The sequence below is a fragment of the Chiloscyllium punctatum genome, chromosome 49 (assembly GCF_047496795.1).
Source record: "Chiloscyllium punctatum isolate Juve2018m chromosome 49, sChiPun1.3, whole genome shotgun sequence".
NCBI classification, from domain to species: domain Eukaryota; kingdom Metazoa; phylum Chordata; class Chondrichthyes; order Orectolobiformes; family Hemiscylliidae; genus Chiloscyllium; species Chiloscyllium punctatum.
Window position 1 is genome coordinate 1,255,647 of NC_092787.1, and position 20,362 is coordinate 1,276,008.

Genomic DNA, 20,362 nt, shown 5'->3' on the forward strand with positions numbered 1-20,362 from the left:
AGCGAGAAACAGAGAGGCTGAAACAGAGGGGTTAAAAAAGAGGGGCTGAAACAAAGCGGCTAATACAGAGGGTGAGAAACAGAGGGGCTGAAACAGAGGGGCTAAAACAGACGGGCTGAAACAGAGAGCCTGAAACAGAGGGGCTGAAACAGAGGGTGAGAAACAGATGGGCTGAAACAGAGGGCGAGAAACAGAGGGGGTGAAACAGAGGGGCTGAAACAGAGGGGCTGAAACAGAGGGGCTGAAACAGGGTGGCTGAAACAGAGGGGCTGAAACAGAGGTGCTGAAACAGAGGGGCTGAAACAGAGGGCGAGAAACCCAGGGGCTGAAACAGAGGGCGAGAAACAGTGGGGCTGAAACAGAGGGCGAGAAACAGAGGGGCTGAAACAGAGGGCAAGAAACAGAGGGACTGAAACTGAGTGGCTGAAACAGAAGGGCTGAAACAGAGGGGCTGAAACAGAGGGCGAGAAACAGAGGGGCTGAATCAGAGGGGCTGAATCAGAGGAGCTGAAACAGAGGGGCTGAAACAGAGGGCGAGAAACAGAGGGGCTGAAACAGAGGGGGAGAAACAGAGGGGCTGAAACAGAGGGGCTGAAACAGAGGAGCTGAAACAGAGGGCGAGAAACAGAGAGGCTGAAACAGAGGGCAAGAAACAGAGTGGCTGAAACAGAGGGCGAGAAACAGAGGGGCTGAAACAGAGGGGCTAAAAAAAAGGGGCTGAAACAGAGGCGCTGAAACAGAGGGGCTGAACCAGAAGGGCTGAAACAGAGGGCGAGAAACAGAGGGGCTGAACCAGAGGGCCAGAAACAGAGGGCGAGAAACAGAGGGACTGAAACTGAGGGGCTGAAACAGAGGGGCTGAAACAGAGGGCGAGAAACAGAGGGGCTGAATCAGAGGGGCTGAATCAGAGGAGCTGAAACAGAGGGGCTGAAACAGAGGGCGAGAAACAGAGGGGCTGAAACAGAGGGCGAGAAACAGAGTCGCTGAAACATGGCGAGAAACAGAGGGGCTGAAACAGAGGGGCTGAAACAGAGGGGCTGAAACAGAGGGCAAGAAACAGAGGGGCTGAAACAGAGGGCGAGAAACAGAGGGGCTGAAACAGAGGGCGAGAAACAGAGGGGCTGAAACAGAGGGGCTGAAACAGAGGGGCTGAAACAGAGGGCGAGAAACAGAGAGGCTGAAACAGAGGGCGAGAAACAGAATGGCTGAGACAGAGGGCAAGAAACAGAGGGGCTGAAACAGAGGGCGAGAAACAGAGGGGCTGAAACAGAGGGCGAGAAACAGAGGGGCAGAAACAGAGGGCGAGAATCGGAGGGGCTGAAACAGAGGGGCTGAAACAGAGGGGCTGAAACAGAGGGCGAGAAACAGAGGGGCTGAAACAGAGGGCGAGAAACAGAGGGGCTGAAACAGAGGGCGAGAAACAGAGGGCGAGAAACAGAGGGGCTGAAACAGAGGGCGAGAAACAGAGGGGCTGAAACAGAGGGGCTGAAACAGAGGGTGAGAAACAGAGGGGCTGAAACAGAGGGGCTGAAACAGAGGAGCTGAAACAGAGGGGATGAAACAGAGGGCGAGAAACAGAGGGGCTGAAACAGAGGTCGAGAAACAGAGGGGCTGAAACAGAGGGCGAGAAACAGAGGGGCTGAAACAGAGGGGCTGAAACAGTGGGGCTGAAACAGAGGGCGAGAAACAGAGGGGCTGAAACAGAGGGGCTGAAACAGAGGAGCTGAAACAGAGGGCGAGAAACAGAGAGGCTGAAACAGAGGGCAAGAAACAGAGTGGCTGAAACAGAGGGCGAGAAACAGAGGGGCTGAAACAGAGGGGCTAAAAAAAAGGGGCTGAAACAGAGGCGCTGAAACAGAGGGGCTGAACCAGAAGGGCTGAAACAGAGGGCGAGAAACAGAGGGGCTGAAACAGAGGGCCAGAAACAGAGGGCGAGAAACAGAGGACTGAAACTGAGGGGCTGAAACAGAGGGGCTGAAACAGAGGGCGAGAAACAGAGCGGCTGAAACAGAGGGCGAGAAACAGAGGGGCTGAAACAAAGGGGCTGAAACAGTGGGGCTGAAACAGAGGGGCTGAAACAGAGGGCGAGAAATAGAGGGGCTGAAACAGAGGGCGAGAAACAGAGGGTCTGAAACAGAGGGCGAGAAACAGAGGGGCTGAAACAGAGGGGCTGAAACAGAGGGGCTGGAACAGAGGGCGAGAAACAGGGGCTGAAACAGAGTGCGAGAAACAGAGGGGCTGAAACAGAGGGCGAGAAACAGAGGGGCTGAAACAGAGGGCGAGAAACAGAGGGGCTGAAACAGAGGGCGAGAAACAGAGGGTGAGAAACAGAGGGGCTGAAACAGAGGGCGAGAAACAGAGGGGCTGAAACAGAGGGGCTGAAACAGAGGGGCTGAATCAGAGGGGCTGAAACAGAGGGGCTGAATCAGATGGGCTGAAACAGAGGGCGAGAAACAGAGGGGATGAAACAGAGGGCGAGAGACAGAGGGGCAGAAAAAGAGGGCGAGAAACAGAGGGGCTGAAACAGAGAGTGTGAATCAGAGGGGCTGAAACAGAGGGCGAGAAACAGATGGGCTGAAACAGAGGGGCTGAATTGGAGGGGCTGAAACAGAGGGGCTGAAACAGAGGGGCTGAAACAGAGGGCGAGAAACAGAGGGGCTGAATCAGAGGGGCTGAATCAGAGGGGCCGAAACAGAGGGGCTGAAACTGTGGGCGAGAAACTAAGGAACTGAAACAGCAGGCGAGAAACAGAGTGCGAGAAACAGAGGGGGTGAAACAGAGGGGCTAAAACAGACGGGCTGAAACAGAGAGCCTGAAACAGAGGGACTGAAACAGAGGGTGAGAAACAGATGGGCTGAAACAGAGGGGCTGAAAAAGAGGGCGATAAACAGAGGGGCTGAAACAGAGGGCGAGAAACAGAGGGGGTGAAACAGAGGGGCTGAAACAGAGGGGCTGAAACAGAGGGGCTGAAACAGGGTGGCTGAAACAGAGGGGCTGAAACAGAGGTGCTGAAACAGAGGGGCTGAAACAGAGGGCGAGAAACAGAGGGGCTGAAACAGAGGGCGAGAAACAGAGGGGCTGAAACAGAGGGGCTGAAACAGAGGGCGAGAAACAGTGGGGCTGAAACAGAGGGCGAGAAACAGAGGGGCTGAAATAGAGGGCGAGAAACAGAGGGGCTGAAACAGAGGGGCTGAAACAGTGGGCGAGAAACAGAGGGGCTGAATCAGAGGGGCTGAATCAGAGGGGCTGAAAGAGAGGGGCTGAAACAAAGGGCGAGAAACAAAGGGGCTGAAACAGCGGGCGAGAAACAGAGGGCCAGAAACAGAGGGGCTGAAACAGAGGGGCTGAAACAGACGGGCTGAAACAGAGAGCCTGAAACAGAGGGCGAGAAACAGAGGGGCTGAAACAGAGGGCGAAAAACAGAGGGGCTGAAACAGAGGGCGAGAAACAGAGGGGATGAAACAGAGGGGCTGAAACAGAGGGCGAGAAACAGAGGGGCTGAAACATGGCGAGAAACAGAGGGGCTGAAACAGAGGGGCTGAAACAGAGGGGCTGAAACAGAGGGAAGAAACAGAGAGGTTGAAACGGAGGGCGAGAAACAGAGGGGCTGAAACAGAGGGCGAGAAACAGAGGGGCTGAAACAGAGGGCGAGAAACAGAGGGGCTGAAACAGAGGGGCTGAAACAGACGGGCTGAAACAGAGGGCAAAAAAAAGAGGGGCTGAAACAGAGGGTGAGAAACAGGGGGTGAGAAACAGAGGCGAGAAACAGAGGGGCTGAAACAGAGGGCAAAAAACAGAGGGGCTGAAACAGAGGGCGAGAAACAGAGGGTGTGAAACAGAGGGCGAGAAACAGATGGGATGAAACAGAGGGGCTGAAACAAAGCGGCTAATACAGAGGGTGAGAAACAGAGGGGCTGAAACAGAAGGGCTGAAACAGAGGGGCTGAAACAGAGGGCGAGAAACAGAGGGGCTGAATCAGAGGGGCTGAATCAGAGGAGCTGAAACAGAGGGGCTGAAACAGAGGGGCTGAAACAGAGGGGCTGAAACAAAGCGGCTGATACAGAGGGTGAGAAACAGAGGGGCTGAAACAGAGGGCGAGAAACAGAGTCGCTGAAACATGGCGAGAAACAGAGGGGCTGAAACAGAGGGGCTGAAACAGAGGGGCTGAAACAGAGGGCAAGAAACAGAGTGGCTGAAACAGAGGGCGAGAAACAGAGGGGCTGAAACAGAGGGCGAGAAACAGAGGGGCTGAAACAGAGGGGCTGAAACAGAGGGGCTGAATCAGAGGGGCTGCAACAGAGGGGCTGAATCAGAGGGTTTGACACAGAGTGCGAGAAAGAGAGGGGCTGAAACAGAGGGCAAGAAACAGAGGGGCTGAAACAGAGGGCGAGAAACAGAGGGTCTGAAACACAGGGCGAGAAACAGAAAGACTGAAACAGAGGGCGAGAAACAGAGGGGCTGAAACAGAGGGGCTGAAACAGAGGGGCTGAATCAGAGGGGCTGATTCAGAGGGGCTGAAACAGAGGGGCTGAATGAGAGGGGCTGAAACAGAGGGCGAGAAACAGAGTGGCTGAAACAGAGGGCGAGAAACAGACGGGCAGAAACAGAGGGCGAGAAACAGAGGGGCTGAAACAGAGGGGCTGAAACAGAGAGCGCGAAACAGAGGGACTGAAACAGAGGGCGAGAAACAGAGGGGCTGAAACAGAGGGCGAGAAACAGAGGGGCTGAAACAGAGGGCAAGAAACAGAGGGGCTGAAACTGAGTGGCTGAATCAGAGGAGCTGAAATAGAGGGGCTGAAACAGAGGGCGAGAAACAGAGGGGCTGAAACAGAGGGCGAGAAACAGAGAGCGAGAAACAGAGAGGCTGAAACAGAGGGGTTAAAAAAGAGGGGCTGAAACAAAGCGGCTAATACAGAGGGTGAGAAACAGAGGGGCTGAAACAGAGGGGCTAAAACAGACGGGCTGAAACAGAGAGCCTGAAACAGAGGGGCTGAAACAGAGGGTGAGAAACAGATGGGCTGAAACAGAGGGCGAGAAACAGAGGGGGTGAAACAGAGGGGCTGAAACAGAGGGGCTGAAACAGAGGGGCTGAAACAGGGTGGCTGAAACAGAGGGGCTGAAACAGAGGTGCTGAAACAGAGGGGCTGAAACAGAGGGCGAGAAACCCAGGGGCTGAAACAGAGGGCGAGAAACAGTGGGGCTGAAACAGAGGGGCTGAAACAGAGGGCAAGAAACAGAGGGACTGAAACTGAGTGGCTGAAACAGAAGGGCTGAAACAGAGGGGCTGAAACAGAGGGCGAGAAACAGAGGGGCTGAATCAGAGGGGCTGAATCAGAGGAGCTGAAACAGAGGGGCTGAAACAGAGGGCGAGAAACAGAGGGGCTGAAACAGAGGGGGAGAAACAGAGGGGCTGAAACAGAGGGGCTGAAACAGAGGAGCTGAAACAGAGGGCGAGAAACAGAGAGGCTGAAACAGAGGGCAAGAAACAGAGTGGCTGAAACAGAGGGCGAGAAACAGAGGGGCTGAAACAGAGGGGCTAAAAAAAGGGGCTGAAACAGAGGCGCTGAAACAGAGGGGCTGAACCAGAAGGGCTGAAACAGAGGGCGAGAAACAGAGGGGCTGAACCAGAGGGCCAGAAACAGAGGGCGAGAAACAGAGGGACTGAAACTGAGGGGCTGAAACAGAGGGGCTGAAACAGAGGGCGAGAAACAGAGCGGCTGAAACAGAGGGCGAGAAACAGAGGGGCTGAAACAAAGGGGCTGAAACAGTGGGGCTGAAACAGAGGGCGAGAAATAGAGGGGCTGAAACAGAGGGCGAGAAACAGAGCGGCTGAAACAGAGGGCGAGAAACAGAGGGGCTGAAACAAAGGGGCTGAAACAGAGGGGCTGAAACAGAGGGCGAGAAATAGAGGGGCTGAAACAGAGGGCGAGAAACAGAGGGGCTGAAACAGAGGGCGAGAAACAGAGGGGCTGAAACAGAGGGGCTGAAACAGAGGGGCTGGAACAGAGGGCGAGAAACAGGGGCTGAAACAGAGGGCGAGAAACAGAGGGGCTGAAACAGAGTGCGAGAAACAGAGGGGCTGAATCAGAGGGGCTGAAACAGAGGGCGAGAAACAGAGGGGCTGAAACAGAGGGCGAGAAACAGAGGGGCTGAAACAGAGGGCGAGAAACAGAGGGTGAGAAACAGAGGGGCTGAAACAGAGGGCGAGAAACAGAGGGGCTGAAACAGAGGGGCTGAAACAGAGGGGCTGAATCAGAGGGGCTGAAACAGAGGGGCTGAATCAGATGGGCTGAAACAGAGGGCGAGAAAAAGAGGGGATGAAACAGAGGGCGGGAGACAGAGGGGCAGAAAAAGAGGGCGAGAAACAGAGGGGCTGAAACAGAGGGGCTGAAACAGAGAGTGTGAATCAGAGGGGCTGAAACAGAGGGCGAGATACAGATGGGCTGAAACAGAGGGGCTGAATTGGAGGGGCTGAAACAGAGGGGCTGAAACAGAGGGGCTGAAACAGAGGGCGAGAAACAGAGGGGCTGAATCCGAGGGGCTGAATCAGAGGGGCCGAAACAGAGGGGCTGAAACAGTGGGCGAGAAACTAAGGGACTGAAACAGCAGGCGAGAAACAGAGTGCGAGAAACAGAGGGGGTGAAACAGAGTGGCTAAAACAGACGGGCTGAAACAGAGAGCCTGAAACAGAGGGGCTGAAACAGAGGGTGAGAAACAGATGGGCTGAAACAGAGGGGCTGAAAAAGAGGGCGATAAACAGAGGGGCTGAAACAGAGGGCGAGAAACAGAGTGGGTGAAACAGAGGGGCTGAAACAGAGGGGCTGAAACAGAGGGGATGAAACAGGGTGGCTGAAACAGAGGGGCTGAAACAGAGGTGCTGAAACAGAGGGGCTGAAACAGAGGGCGAGAAACAGAGGGGCTGAAACAGAGGGCGAGAAACAGAGGGGCTGAAACAGAGGGGCTGAAACAGAGGGCGAGAAACAGTGGGGCTGAAACAGAGGGCGAGAAACAGAGGGGCTGAAATAGAGGGCGAGAAACAGAGGGGCTGAAACAGAGGGGCTGAAACAGTGGGCGAGAAACAGAGGGGCTGAATCAGAGGGGCTGAATCAGAGGGGCTGAAAGAGAGGGGCTGAAACAAAGGGCGAGAAACAAAGGGGCTGAAACAGCGGGCGAGAAACAGAGGGCCAGAAACAGAGGGGCTGAAACAGAGGGGCTGAAACAGACGGGCTGAAACAGAGAGCCTGAAACAGAGGGCGAGAAACAGAGGGGCTGAAACAGAGGGGCTGAAACAGAGGGCGAGAAACAGAGGGGATGAAACAGAGGGGCTGAAACAGAGGGCGAGAAACAGAGTCGCTGAAACATGGCGAGAAACAGAGGGGCTGAAACAGAGGGGCTGAAACAGAGGGGCTGAAACAGAGGGCAAGAAACAGAGAGGTTGAAACGGAGGGCGAGAAACAGAGGGGCTGAAACAGAGGGCGAGAAACAGAGGGGCTGAAACAGAGGGCGAGAAACAGAGGGGCTGAAACAGAGGGGCTGAAACAGGCGGGCTGAAACAGAGGGCAAAAAAAAGAGGGGCTGAAACAGAGGGTGAGAAACAGGGGGTGAGAAACAGAGGCGAGAAACAGAGGGGCTGAAACAGAGGGCAAAAAACAGAGGGGCTGAAACAGAGGGCGAGAAACAGAGGGTGAGAAACAGAGGGCGAGAAACAGATGGGATGAAACAGAGGGGCTGAAACAAAGCGGCTAATACAGAGGGTGAGAAACAGAGGGGCTGAAACAGAAGGGCTGAAACAGAGGGGCTGAAACAGAGGGCGAGAAACAGAGGGGCTGAATCAGAGGGGCTGAATCAGAGGAGCTGAAACAGAGGGGCTGAAACAGAGGGCGAGAAACAGAGGGGCTGAAACAGAGGGCGAGAAACAGAGAGCGAGAAACAGAGAGGCTGAAACAGAGGGGCTGAAACAGAGGGGCTGAAACAAAGCGGCTGATACAGAGGGTGAGAAACAGAGGGGCTGAAACAGAGGGCGAGAAACAGAGTCGCTGAAACATGGCGAGAAACAGAGGGGCTGAAACAGAGGGGCTGAAACAGAGGGGCTGAAACAGAGGGCAAGAAACAGAGGGGCTGAAACAGAGGGCGAGAAACAGAGGGGCTGAAACAGAGGGCGAGAAACAGAGGGGCTGAAACAGAGGGGCTGAAACAGAGGGGCTGAATCAGAGGGGCTGCAACAGAGGGGCTGAATCAGAGGGTTTGACACAGAGTGCGAGAAAGAGAGGGGCTGAATCAGAGGGTCTGAAACACAGGGCGAGAAACAGAAAGACTGAAACAGAGGGCGAGAAACAGACGGGCTGAAACAGAGGGGCTGAAACAGAGGGGCTGAATCAGAGGGGCTGATTCAGAGGGGCTGAAACAGAGGGGCTGAATGAGAGGGGCTGAAACAGAGGGCGAGAAACAGAGTGGCTGAAACAGAGGGCGAGAAACAGACGGGCAGAAACAGAGGGCGAGAAACAGAGGGGCTGAAACAGAGGGGCTGAAACAGAGAGCGCGAAACAGAGGGACTGAAACAGAGGAGATGAAACAGAGGGGCTGAAACAGAGGGCGAGAAACAGAGGGGCTGAAACAGAGGGCGAGAAACAGAGAGCGAGAAACAGAGAGGCTGAAACAGAGGGGTTAAAAAAGAGGGGCTGAAACAAAGCGGCTAATACAGAGGGTGAGAAACAGAGGGGCTGAAACAGAGGGGCTAAAACAGACGGGCTGAAACAGAGAGCCTGAAACAGAGGGGCTGAAACAGAGGGTGAGAAACAGATGGGCTGAAACAGAGGGCGAGAAACAGAGGGGGTGAAACAGAGGGGCTGAAACAGAGGGGCTGAAACAGAGGGGCTGAAACAGGGTGGCTGAAACAGAGGGGCTGAAACAGAGGTGCTGAAACAGAGGGGCTGAAACAGAGGGCGAGAAACAGAGGGGCTGAAACAGAGGGCGAGAAACAGAGGGGCTGAAACAGAGGGGCTGAAAAAGAGGGCGAGAAACAGTGGGGCTGAAACAGAGGGCGAGAAACAGAGGGGCTGAAACAGATGGCGAGAAACTGAGGGGCTGAAACAGAGGGCAAGAAACAGAGGGACTGAAACTGAGTGGCTGAAACAGAAGGGCTGAAACAGAGGGGCTGAAACAGAGGGCGAGAAACAGAGGGGCTGAATCAGAGGGGCTGAATCAGAGGAGCTGAAACAGAGGGGCTGAAACAGAGGGCGAGAAACAGAGGGGCTGAAACAGAGGGCGAGAAACAGACGGGCAGAAACAGAGGGCGAGAAACAGAGGGGCTGAAACAGAGGGGCTGAAACAGAGAGCGCGAAACAGAGGGACTGAAACAGAGGGCGAGAAACAGAGGGGCTGAAACAGACGGCGAGAAACAGAGGGGCTGAAACAGAGGGCGAGAAACAGAGAGCGAGAAACAGAGAGGCTGAAACAGAGGGGCTGAAACAGAGGGGCTGAAACAAAGCGGCTGATACAGAGGGTGAGAAACAGAGGGGCTGAAACAGAGGGCGAGAAACAGAGTCGCTGAAACATGGCGAGAAACAGAGGGGCTGAAACAGAGGGGCTGAAACAGAGGGGCTGAAACAGAGGGCAAGAAACAGAGGGGCTGAAACAGAGGGCGAGAAACAGAGGGGCTGAAACAGAGGGCGAGAAACAGAGGGGCTGAAACAGAGGGGCTGAAACAGAGGGGCTGAATCAGAGGGGCTGCAACAGAGGGGCTGAATCAGAGGGTTTGACACAGAGTGCGAGAAAGAGAGGGGCTGAATCAGAGGGTCTGAAACACAGGGCGAGAAACAGAAAGACTGAAACAGAGGGCGAGAAACAGAGGGGCTGAAACAGAGGGGCTGAAACAGAGGGGCTGAATCAGAGGGGCTGATTCAGAGGGGCTGAAACAGAGGGGCTGAATGAGAGGGGCTGAAACAGAGGGCGAGAAACAGAGTGGCTGAAACAGAGGGCGAGAAACAGACGGGCAGAAACAGAGGGCGAGAAACAGAGGGGCTGAAACAGAGGGGCTGAAACAGAGAGCGCGAAACAGAGGGACTGAAACAGAGGGCGAGAAACAGAGGGGCCGAAACAGACGGCGAGAAACAGAGGGGCTGAAACAGAGGGCGAGAAACAGAGGGGCTGAAACAGAGGGCAAGAAACAGAGGGGCTGAAACTGAGTGGCTGAATCAGAGGAGCTGAAACAGAGGGGCTGAAACAGAGGGCGAGAAACAGAGGGGCTGAAACAGAGGGCGAGAAACAGAGAGCGAGAAACAGAGAGGCTGAAACAGAGGGGTTAAAAAAGAGGGGCTGAAACAAAGCGGCTAATACAGAGGGTGAGAAACAGAGGGGCTGAAACAGAGGGGTTAAAACAGACGGGCTGAAACAGAGAGCCTGAAACAGAGGGGCTGAAACAGAGGGTGAGAAACAGATGGGCTGAAACAGAGGGCGAGAAACAGAGGGGGTGAAACAGAGGGGCTGAAACAGAGGGGCTGAAACAGAGGGGCTGAAACAGGGTGGCTGAAACAGAGGGGCTGAAACAGAGGTGCTGAAAAAGAGGGGCTGAAACAGAGGGCGAGAAACAGAGGGGCTGAAACAGAGGGCGAGAAACAGAGGGGCTGAAACAGAGGGGCTGAAAAAGAGGGCGAGAAACAGTGGGGCTGAAACAGAGGGCGAGAAACAGAGGGGCTGAAACAGATGGCGAGAAACAGAGGGACTGAAACTGAGTGGCTGAAACAGAAGGGCTGAAACAGAGGGGCTGAAACAGAGGGCGAGAAACAGAGGGGCTGAATCCGAGGGGCTGAATCAGAGGAGCTGAAACAGAGGGGCTGAAACAGAGGGCGAGAAACAGAGGGGCTGAAACAGAGGGCGAGAAACAGAGGGCGAGAAACAGAGAGGCTGAAACAGAGGGGCTGAAACAGAGGGGCTGAAACAAAGCGGCTGATACAGAGGGTGAGAAACAGAGGGGCTGAAACAGAGGGCGAGAAACAGAGTCGCTGAAACATGGCGAGAAACAGAGGGGCTGAAACAGAGGGGCTGAAACAGAGGGGCTGAAACAGAGGGGCTGAAACAGAGGGGCTGAAACAGAGGGCAAGAAACAGAGGGGCTGAAACTGAGTGGCTGAAACAGAGGGGCTGAAACAGAGGGGCTGAAACAGAGGGGCTGAAACAGAGGGCGAGAAATAGAGGGGCTGAAACAGAGGGCGAGAAACAGAGGGGCTGAAACAGAGGGCGAGAAACAGAGGGGCTGAAACTGAGTGGCTGAATCAGAGGAGCTGAAACAGAGGGGCTGAAACAGAGGGCGAGAAACAGAGGGGCTGAAACAGAGGGCGAGAAACAGAGGGGCTGAAACAGAGGGGCTGAAACAGAGGGGCTGAATCAGAGGGGCTGCAACAGAGGGGCTGAATCAGAGGGTTTGACACAGAGTGCGAGAAAGAGAGGGGCTGAATCAGAGGGTCTGAAACACAGGGCGAGAAACAGAAAGACTGAAAGAGAGGGCGAGAAACTGAGGGGCTGAAACAGAGGGGCTGAAACAGAGGGGCTGAATCAGAGGGGCTGATTCAGAGGGGCTGAAACAGAGGGGCTGAATGAGAGGGGCTGAAACAGAGGGCGAGAAACAGAGTGGCTGAAACAGAGGGCGAGAAACAGACGGGCAGAAACAGAGGGCGAGAAACAGAGGGGCTGAAACAGAGGTGCTGAAACAGAGGGGCTGAAACAGAGGGCGAGAAACAGAGGGGCTGAAACAGAGGGCGAGAAACAGAGGGGCTGAAACAGAGGGGCTGAAAAAGAGGGCGAGAAACAGTGGGGCTGAAACAGAGGGCGAGAAACAGAGGGGCTGAAACAGATGGCGAGAAACTGAGGGGCTGAAACAGAGGGCAAGAAACAGAGGGACTGAAACTGAGTGGCTGAAACAGAAGGGCTGAAACAGAGGGGCTGAAACAGAGGGCGAGAAACAGAGGGGCTGAATCAGAGGGGCTGAATCAGAGGAGCTGAAACAGAGGGGCTGAAACAGAGGGCGAGAAACAGAGGGGCTGAAACAGAGGGCGAGAAACAGACGGGCAGAAACAGAGGGCGAGAAACAGAGGGGCTGAAACAGAGGGGCTGAAACAGAGAGCGCGAAACAGAGGGACTGAAACAGAGGGCGAGAAACAGAGGGGCTGAAACAGACGGCGAGAAACAGAGGGGCTGAAACAGAGGGCGAGAAACAGAGGGGCTGAAACAGAGGGGCTGAAACAGAGGGGCTGAAACAAAGCGGCTGATACAGAGGGTGAGAAACAGAGGGGCTGAAACAGAGGGCGAGAAACAGAGTCGCTGAAACATGGCGAGAAACAGAGGGGCTGAAACAGAGGGGCTGAAACAGAGGGGCTGAAACAGAGGGCAAGAAACAGAGGGGCTGAAACAGAGGGCGAGAAACAGAGGGGCTGAAACAGAGGGCGAGAAACAGAGGGGCTGAAACAGAGGGGCTGAAACAGAGGGGCTGAATCAGAGGGGCTGCAACAGAGGGGCTGAATCAGAGGGTTTGACACAGAGTGCGAGAAAGAGAGGGGCTGAATCAGAGGGTCTGAAACACAGGGCGAGAAACAGAAAGACTGAAACAGAGGGCGAGAAACAGAGGGGCTGAAACAGAGGGGCTGAAACAGAGGGGCTGAATCAGAGGGGCTGATTCAGAGGGGCTGAAACAGAGGGGCTGAATGAGAGGGGCTCAAACAGAGGGCGAGAAACAGAGTGGCTGAAACAGAGGGCGAGAAACAGACGGGCAGAAACAGAGGGCGAGAAACAGAGGGGCTGAAACAGAGGGGCTGAAACAGAGAGCGCGAAACAGAGGGACTGAAACAGAGGGCGAGAAACAGAGGGGCCGAAACAGACGGCGAGAAACAGAGGGGCTGAAACAGAGGGCGAGAAACAGAGGGGCTGAAACAGAGGGCAAGAAACAGAGGGGCTGAAACTGAGTGGCTGAATCAGAGGAGCTGAAACAGAGGGGCTGAAACAGAGGGCGAGAAACAGAGGGGCTGAAACAGAGGGCGAGAAACAGAGAGCGAGAAACAGAGAGGCTGAAACAGAGGGGTTAAAAAAGAGGGGCTGAAACAAAGCGGCTAATACAGAGGGTGAGAAACAGAGGGGCTGAAACAGAGGGGCTAAAACAGACGGGCTGAAACAGAGAGCCTGAAACAGAGGGGCTGAAACAGAGGGTGAGAAACAGATGGGCTGAAACAGAGGGCGAGAAACAGAGGGGGTGAAACAGAGGGGCTGAAACAGAGGGGCTGAAACAGAGGGGCTGAAACAGGGTGGCTGAAACAGAGGGGCTGAAACAGAGGTACTGAAAAAGAGGGGCTGAAACAGAGGGCGAGAAACAGAGGGGCTGAAACAGAGGGCGAGAAACAGAGGGGCTGAAACAGAGGGGCTGAAAAAGAGGGCGAGAAACAGTGGGGCTGAAACAGAGGGCGAGAAACAGAGGGGCTGAAACAGATGGCGAGAAACAGAGGGACTGAAACTGAGTGGCTGAAACAGAAGGGCTGAAACAGAGGGGCTGAAACAGAGGGCGAGAAACAGAGGGGCTGAATCAGAGGGGCTGAATCAGAGGAGCTGAAACAGAGGGGCTGAAACAGAGGGCGAGAAACAGAGGGGCTGAAACAGAGGGCGAGAAACAGAGGGCGAGAAACAGAGAGGCTGAAACAGAGGGGCTGAAACAGAGGGGCTGAAACAAAGCGGCTGATACAGAGGGTGAGAAACAGAGGGGCTGAAACAGAGGGCGAGAAACAGAGTCGCTGAAACATGGCGAGAAACAGAGGGGCTGAAACAGAGTTGCTGAAACAGAGGGGCTGAAACAGAGGGGCTGAAACAGAGGGGCTGAAACAGAGGGCAAGAAACAGAGGGGCTGAAACTGAGTGGCTGAAACAGAGGGGCTGAAACAGAGGGGCTGAAACAGAGGGGCTGAAACAGAGGGCGAGAAATAGAGGGGCTGAAACAGAGGGCGAGAAACAGAGGGGCTGAAACAGAGGGCGAGAAACAGAGGGGCTGAAACTGAGTGGCTGAATCAGAGGAGCTGAAACAGAGGGGCTGAAACAGAGGGCGAGAAACAGAGGGGCTGAAACAGAGGGCGAGAAACAGAGGGGCTGAAACAGAGGGGCTGAAACAGAGGGGCTGAATCAGAGGGGCTGCAACAGAGGGGCTGAATCAGAGGGTTTGACACAGAGTGCGAGAAAGAGAGGGGCTGAATCAGAGGGTCTGAAACACAGGGCGAGAAACAGAAAGACTGAAAGAGAGGGCGAGAAACTGAGGGGCTGAAACAGAGGGGCTGAAACAGAGGGGCTGAATCAGAGGGGCTGATTCAGAGGGGCTGAAACAGAGGGGCTGAATGAGAGGGGCTCAAACAGAGGGCGAGAAACAGAGTGGCTGAAACAGAGGGCGAGAAACAGACGGGCAGAAACAGAGGGCGAGAAACAGAGGGGCTGAAACAGAGGGGCTGAAACAGAGAGCGCGAAACAGAGGGACTGAAACAGAGGGCGAGAAACAGAGGGGCTGAAACAGACGGCGAGAAACAGAGGGGCTGAAACAGAGAGCGAGAAACAGAGGGGCTGAAACAGAGGGCAAGAAACAGAGGGGCTGAAACTGAGTGGCTGAATCAGAGGAGCTGAAACAGAGGGGCTGAAACAGAGGGCGAGAAACAGAGGTGCTGAAACAGAGGGCGAGAAACAGAGAGCGAGAAACAGAGAGGCTGAAACAGAGGGGTTAAAAAAGAGGGGCTGAAACAAAGCGGCTAATACAGAGGGTGAGAAACAGAGGGGCTGAAACAGAGGGGCTAAAACAGACGGGCTGAAACAGAGAGCCTGAAACAGAGGGGCTGAAACAGAGGGTGAGAAACAGATGGGCTGAAACAGAGGGCGAGAAACAGAGGGGGTGAAACAGAGGGGCTGAAACAGAGGGGCTGAAACAGAGGGGCTGAAACAGGGTGGCTGAAACAGAGGGGCTGAAACAGAGGTGCTGAAACAGAGGGGCTGAAACAGAGGGCGAGAAACAGAGGGGCTGAAACAGAGGGCGAGAAACAGAGGGGCTGAAACAGAGGGGCTGAAAAAGAGGGCGAGAAACAGTGGTGCTGTAACAGAGGGCGAGAAACAGAGGGGCTGAAACAGATGGCGAGAAACAGAGGGGCTGAAACAGAGGGCAAGAAACAGAGGGACTGAAACTGAGTGGCTGAAACAGAAGGGCTGAAACAGAGGGGCTGAAACAGAGGGCGAGAAACAGAGGGGCTGAATCAGAGGGGCTGAATCAGAGGAGCTGAAACAGAGGGGCTGAAACAGAGGGCGAGAAACAGAGGGGCTGAAACAGAGGGCGAGAAACAGAGGGCGAGAAACAGAGAGGCTGAAACAGAGGGGCTGAAACAGAGGGGCTGAAACAAAGCGGCTGATACAGAGGGTGAGAAACAGAGGGGCTGAAACAGAGGGCGAGAAACAGAGTCGCTGAAACATGGCGAGAAACAGAGGGGCTGAAACAGAGGGGCTGAAACAGAGGGGCTGAAACAGAGGGGCTGAAACAGAGGGGCTGAAACAGAGGGCAAGAAACAGAGGGGCTGAAACAGAGGGCGAGAAATAGAGGGGCTGAAACAGAGGGCGAGAAACAGAGGGGCTGAAACAGAGGGCGAGAAACAGAGGGGCTGAAACAGAGGGGCTGAAACAGAGGGGCTGAAACAGAGGGCGAGAAACAGAGAGGCTGAAACAGAGGACGAGAAACAGAGGGGCTGAAACAGAGGGGCTGAAACAGAGGGGCTGAATCAGAGGGGCTGATTCAGAGGGGCTGAAACAGAGCGGCTGAATCAGAGGGGCTGAAACAGAGGTGAGAAACAGAGTGGCAGAAACAGAGGGCGAGAAACAGACGGGCAGAAACAGAGGGCGAGAAACAGAGGGGCTGAAACAGAGGGGCTGAAACAGAGAGCGCGAAACAGAGGGACTGAAACAGAGGGCGAGAAACAGAGGGGCTGAAACAGACGGCGAGAAACAGAGGGGCTGAAACAGAGGGCGAGAAACAGAGGGGCTGAAACAGAAGGCAAGAAACAGAGGGGCTGAAACTGAGTGGCTGAAACAGAAGGGCTGAAACAGAGGGGCTGAAACAGAGGGCGAGAAACAGAGGGGCTGAATCAGAGGGGCTGAATCAGAGGAGCTGAAACAGAGGGGCTGAAACAGAGGGCGAGAAACAGAGTGGCTGAAACAGAGGGCGAGAAACAGACGGGCAGAAACAGAGGGCGAGAAACAGAGGGGCTGAAACAGAGGGGCTGAAACAGAGAGCGCGAAACAGAGGGACTGAAACAGAGGGCGAGAAACAGAGGGGCTGAAACAGACGGCGAGAAACAGAGGGGCTGAAACAGAGAGCGAGAAACAGAGGGGCTGAAACAGAGGGCAAGAAACAGAGGGGCTGAAACTGAGTGGCTGAATCAGAGGAGCTGAAACAGAGGGGCTGAAACAGAGGGCGAGAAACAGAGGTGCTGAAACAGAGGGCGAGAAACAGAGAGCGAGAAACAGAGAGGCTGAAACAGAGGGGTTAAAAAAGAGGGGCTGAAACAAAGCGGCTAATACAGAGGGTGAGAAACAGAGGGGCTGAAACAGAGGGGCTAAAACAGACGGGCTGAAACAGAGAGCCTGAAACAGAGGGGCTGAAACAGAGGGTGAGAAACAGATGGGCTGAAACAGAGGGCGAGAAACAGAGGGGGTGAAACAGAGGGGCTGAAACAGAGGGGCTGAAACAGAGGGGCTGAAACAGGGTGGCTGAAACAGAGGGGCTGAAACAGAGGTGCTGAAACAGAGGGGCTGAAACAGAGGGCGAGAAACAGAGGGGCTGAAACAGAGGGCGAGAAACAGAGGGGCTGAAACAGAGGGGCTGAAAAAGAGGGCGAGAAACAGTGGTGCTGTAACAGAGGGCGAGAAACAGAGGGGCTGAAACAGATGGCGAGAAACAGAGGGGCTGAAACAGAGGGCAAGAAACAGAGGGATTGAAACTGAGTGGCTGAAACAGAAGGGCTGAAACAGAGGGGCTGAAACAGAGGGCGAGAAACAGAGGGGCTGAATCAGAGGGGCTGAATCAGAGGAGCTGAAACAGAGGGGCTGAAACAGAGGGCGAGAAACAGAGGGGCTGAAACAGAGGGCGAGAAACAGAGGGCGAGAAACAGAGAGGCTGAAACAGAGGGGCTGAAACAGAGGGGCTGAAACAAAGCGGCTGATACAGAGGGTGAGAAACAGAGGGGCTGAAACAGAGGGCGAGAAACAGAGTCGCTGAAACATGGCGAGAAACAGAGGGGCTGAAACAGAGGGGCTGAAACAGAGGGGCTGAAACAGAGGGGCTGAAACAGAGGGGCTGAAACAGAGGGGCTGAAACAGAGGGCAAGAAACAGAGGGGCTGAAACAGAGGGCGAGAAATAGAGGGGCTGAAACAGAGGGCGAGAAACAGAGGGGCTGAAACAGAGGGCGAGAAACAGAGAGCGAGAAACAGAGAGGCTGAAACAGAGGGGTTAAAAAAGAGGGGCTGAAACAAAGCGGCTAATACAGAGGGTGAGAAACAGAGGGGCTGAAACAGAGGGGCTAAAACAGACGGGCTGAAACAGAGAGCCTGAAACAGAGGGGCTGAAACAGAGGGTGAGAAACAGATGGGCTGAAACAGAGGGCGAGAAACAGAGGGGGTGAAACAGAGGGGCTGAAACAGAGGGGCTGAAACAGAGGGGCTGAAACAGGGTGGCTGAAACAGAGGGGCTGAAACAGAGGTGCTGAAACAGAGGGGCTGAAACAGAGGGCGAGAAACAGAGGGGCTGAAACAGAGGGCGAGAAACAGAGGGGCTGAAACAGAGGGGCTGAAAAAGAGGGCGAGAAACAGTGGTGCTGTAACAGAGGGCGAGAAACAGAGGGGCTGAAACAGATGGCGAGAAACAGAGGGGCTGAAACAGAGGGCAAGAAACAGAGGGACTGAAACTGAGTGGCTGAAACAGAAGGGCTGAAACAGAGGGGCTGAAACAGAGGGCGAGAAACAGAGGGGCTGAATCAGAGGGGCTGAATCAGAGGAGCTGAAACAGAGGGGCTGAAACAGAGGGCGAGAAACAGAGGGGCTGAAACAGAGGGCGAGAAACAGAGGGCGAGAAACAGAGAGGCTGAAACAGAGGGGCTGAAACAGAGGGGCTGAAACAAAGCGGCTGATACAGAGGGTGAGAAACAGAGGGGCTGAAACAGAGGGCGAGAAACAGAGTCGCTGAAACATGGCGAGAAACAGAGGGGCTGAAACAGAGGGGCTGAAACAGAGGGGCTGAAACAGAGGGGCTGAAACAGAGGGGCTGAAACAGAGGGCAAGAAACAGAGGGGCTGAAACAGAGGGCGAGAAATAGAGGGGCTGAAACAGAGGGCGAGAAACAGAGGGGCTGAAACAGAGGGCGAGAAACAGAGGGGCTGAAACAGAGGGGCTGAAACAGAGGGGCTGAAACAGAGGGCGAGAAACAGAGAGGCTGAAACAGAGGACGAGAAACAGAGGGGCTGAAACAGAGGGGCTGAAACAGAGGGGCTGAATCAGAGGGGCTGATTCAGAGGGGCTGAAACAGAGCGGCTGAATCAGAGGGGCTGAAACAGAGGTGAGAAACAGAGTGGCAGAAACAGAGGGCGAGAAACAGACGGGCAGAAACAGAGGGCGAGAAACAGAGGGGCTGAAACAGAGGGGCTGAAACAGAGAGCGCGAAACAGAGGGACTGAAACAGAGGGCGAGAAACAGAGGGGCTGAAACAGACGGCGAGAAACAGAGGGGCTGAAACAGAGGGCGAGAAACAGAGGGGCTGAAACAGAAGGCAAGAAACAGAGGGGCTGAAACTGAGTGGCTGAAACAGAAGGGCTGAAACAGAGGGGCTGAAACAGAGGGCGAGAAACAGAGGGGCTGAATCAGAGGGGCTGAATCAGAGGAGCTGAAACAGAGGGGCTGAAACAGAGGGCGAGAAACAGAGTGGCTGAAACAGAGGGCGAGAAACAGACGGGCAGAAACAGAGGGCGAGAAACAGAGGGGCTGAAACAGAGGGGCTGAAACAGAGAGCGCGAAACAGAGGGACTGAAACAGAGGGCGAGAAACAGAGGGGCTGAAACAGACGGCGAGAAACAGAGGGGCTGAAACAGAGAGCGAGAAACAGAGGGGCTGAAACAGAGGGCAAGAAACAGAGGGGCTGAAACTGAGTGGCTGAATCAGAGGAGCTGAAACAGAGGGGCTGAAACAGAGGGCGAGAAACAGAGGTGCTGAAACAGAGGGCGAGAAACAGAGAGCGAGAAACAGAGAGGCTGAAACAGAGGGGTTAAAAAAGAGGGGCTGAAACAAAGCGGCTAATACAGAGGGTGAGAAACAGAGGGGCTGAAACAGAGGGGCTAAAACAGACGGGCTGAAACAGAGAGCCTGAAACAGAGGGGCTGAAACAGAGGGTGAGAAACAGATGGGCTGAAACAGAGGGCGAGAAACAGAGGGGGTGAAACAGAGGGGCTGAAACAGAGGGGCTGAAACAGAGGGGCTGAAACAGGGTGGCTGAAACAGAGGGGCTGAAACAGAGGTGCTGAAACAGAGGGGCTGAAACAGAGGGCGAGAAACAGAGGGGCTGAAACAGAGGGCGAGAAACAGAGGGGCTGAAACAGAGGGGCTGAAAAAGAGGGCGAGAAACAGTGGTGCTGTAACAGAGGGCGAGAAACAGAGGGGCTGAAACAGATGGCGAGAAACAGAGGGGCTGAAACAGAGGGCAAGAAACAGAGGGATTGAAACTGAGTGGCTGAAACAGAAGGGCTGAAACAGAGGGGCTGAAACAGAGGGCGAGAAACAGAGGGGCTGAATCAGAGGGGCTGAATCAGAGGAGCTGAAACAGAGGGGCTGAAACAGAGGGCGAGAAACAGAGGGGCTGAAACAGAGGGCGAGAAACAGAGGGCGAGAAACAGAGAGGCTGAAACAGAGGGGCTGAAACAGAGGGGCTGAAACAAAGCGGCTGATACAGAGGGTGAGAAACAGAGGGGCTGAAACAGAGGGCGAGAAACAGAGTCGCTGAAACATGGCGAGAAACAGAGGGGCTGAAACAGAGGGGCTGAAACAGAGGGGCTGAAACAGAGGGGCTGAAACAGAGGGGCTGAAACAGAGGGGCTGAAACAGAGGGCAAGAAACAGAGGGGCTGAAACAGAGGGCGAGAAATAGAGGGGCTGAAACAGAGGGCGAGAAACAGAGGGGCTGAAACAGAGGGCGAGAAACAGAGGGGCTGAAACAGAGGGGCTGAAACAGAGGGGCTGAAACAGAGGGCGAGAAACAGAGAGGCTGAAACAGAGGACGAGAAACAGAGGGGCTGAAACAGAGGGGCTGAAACAGAGGGGCTGAATCAGAGG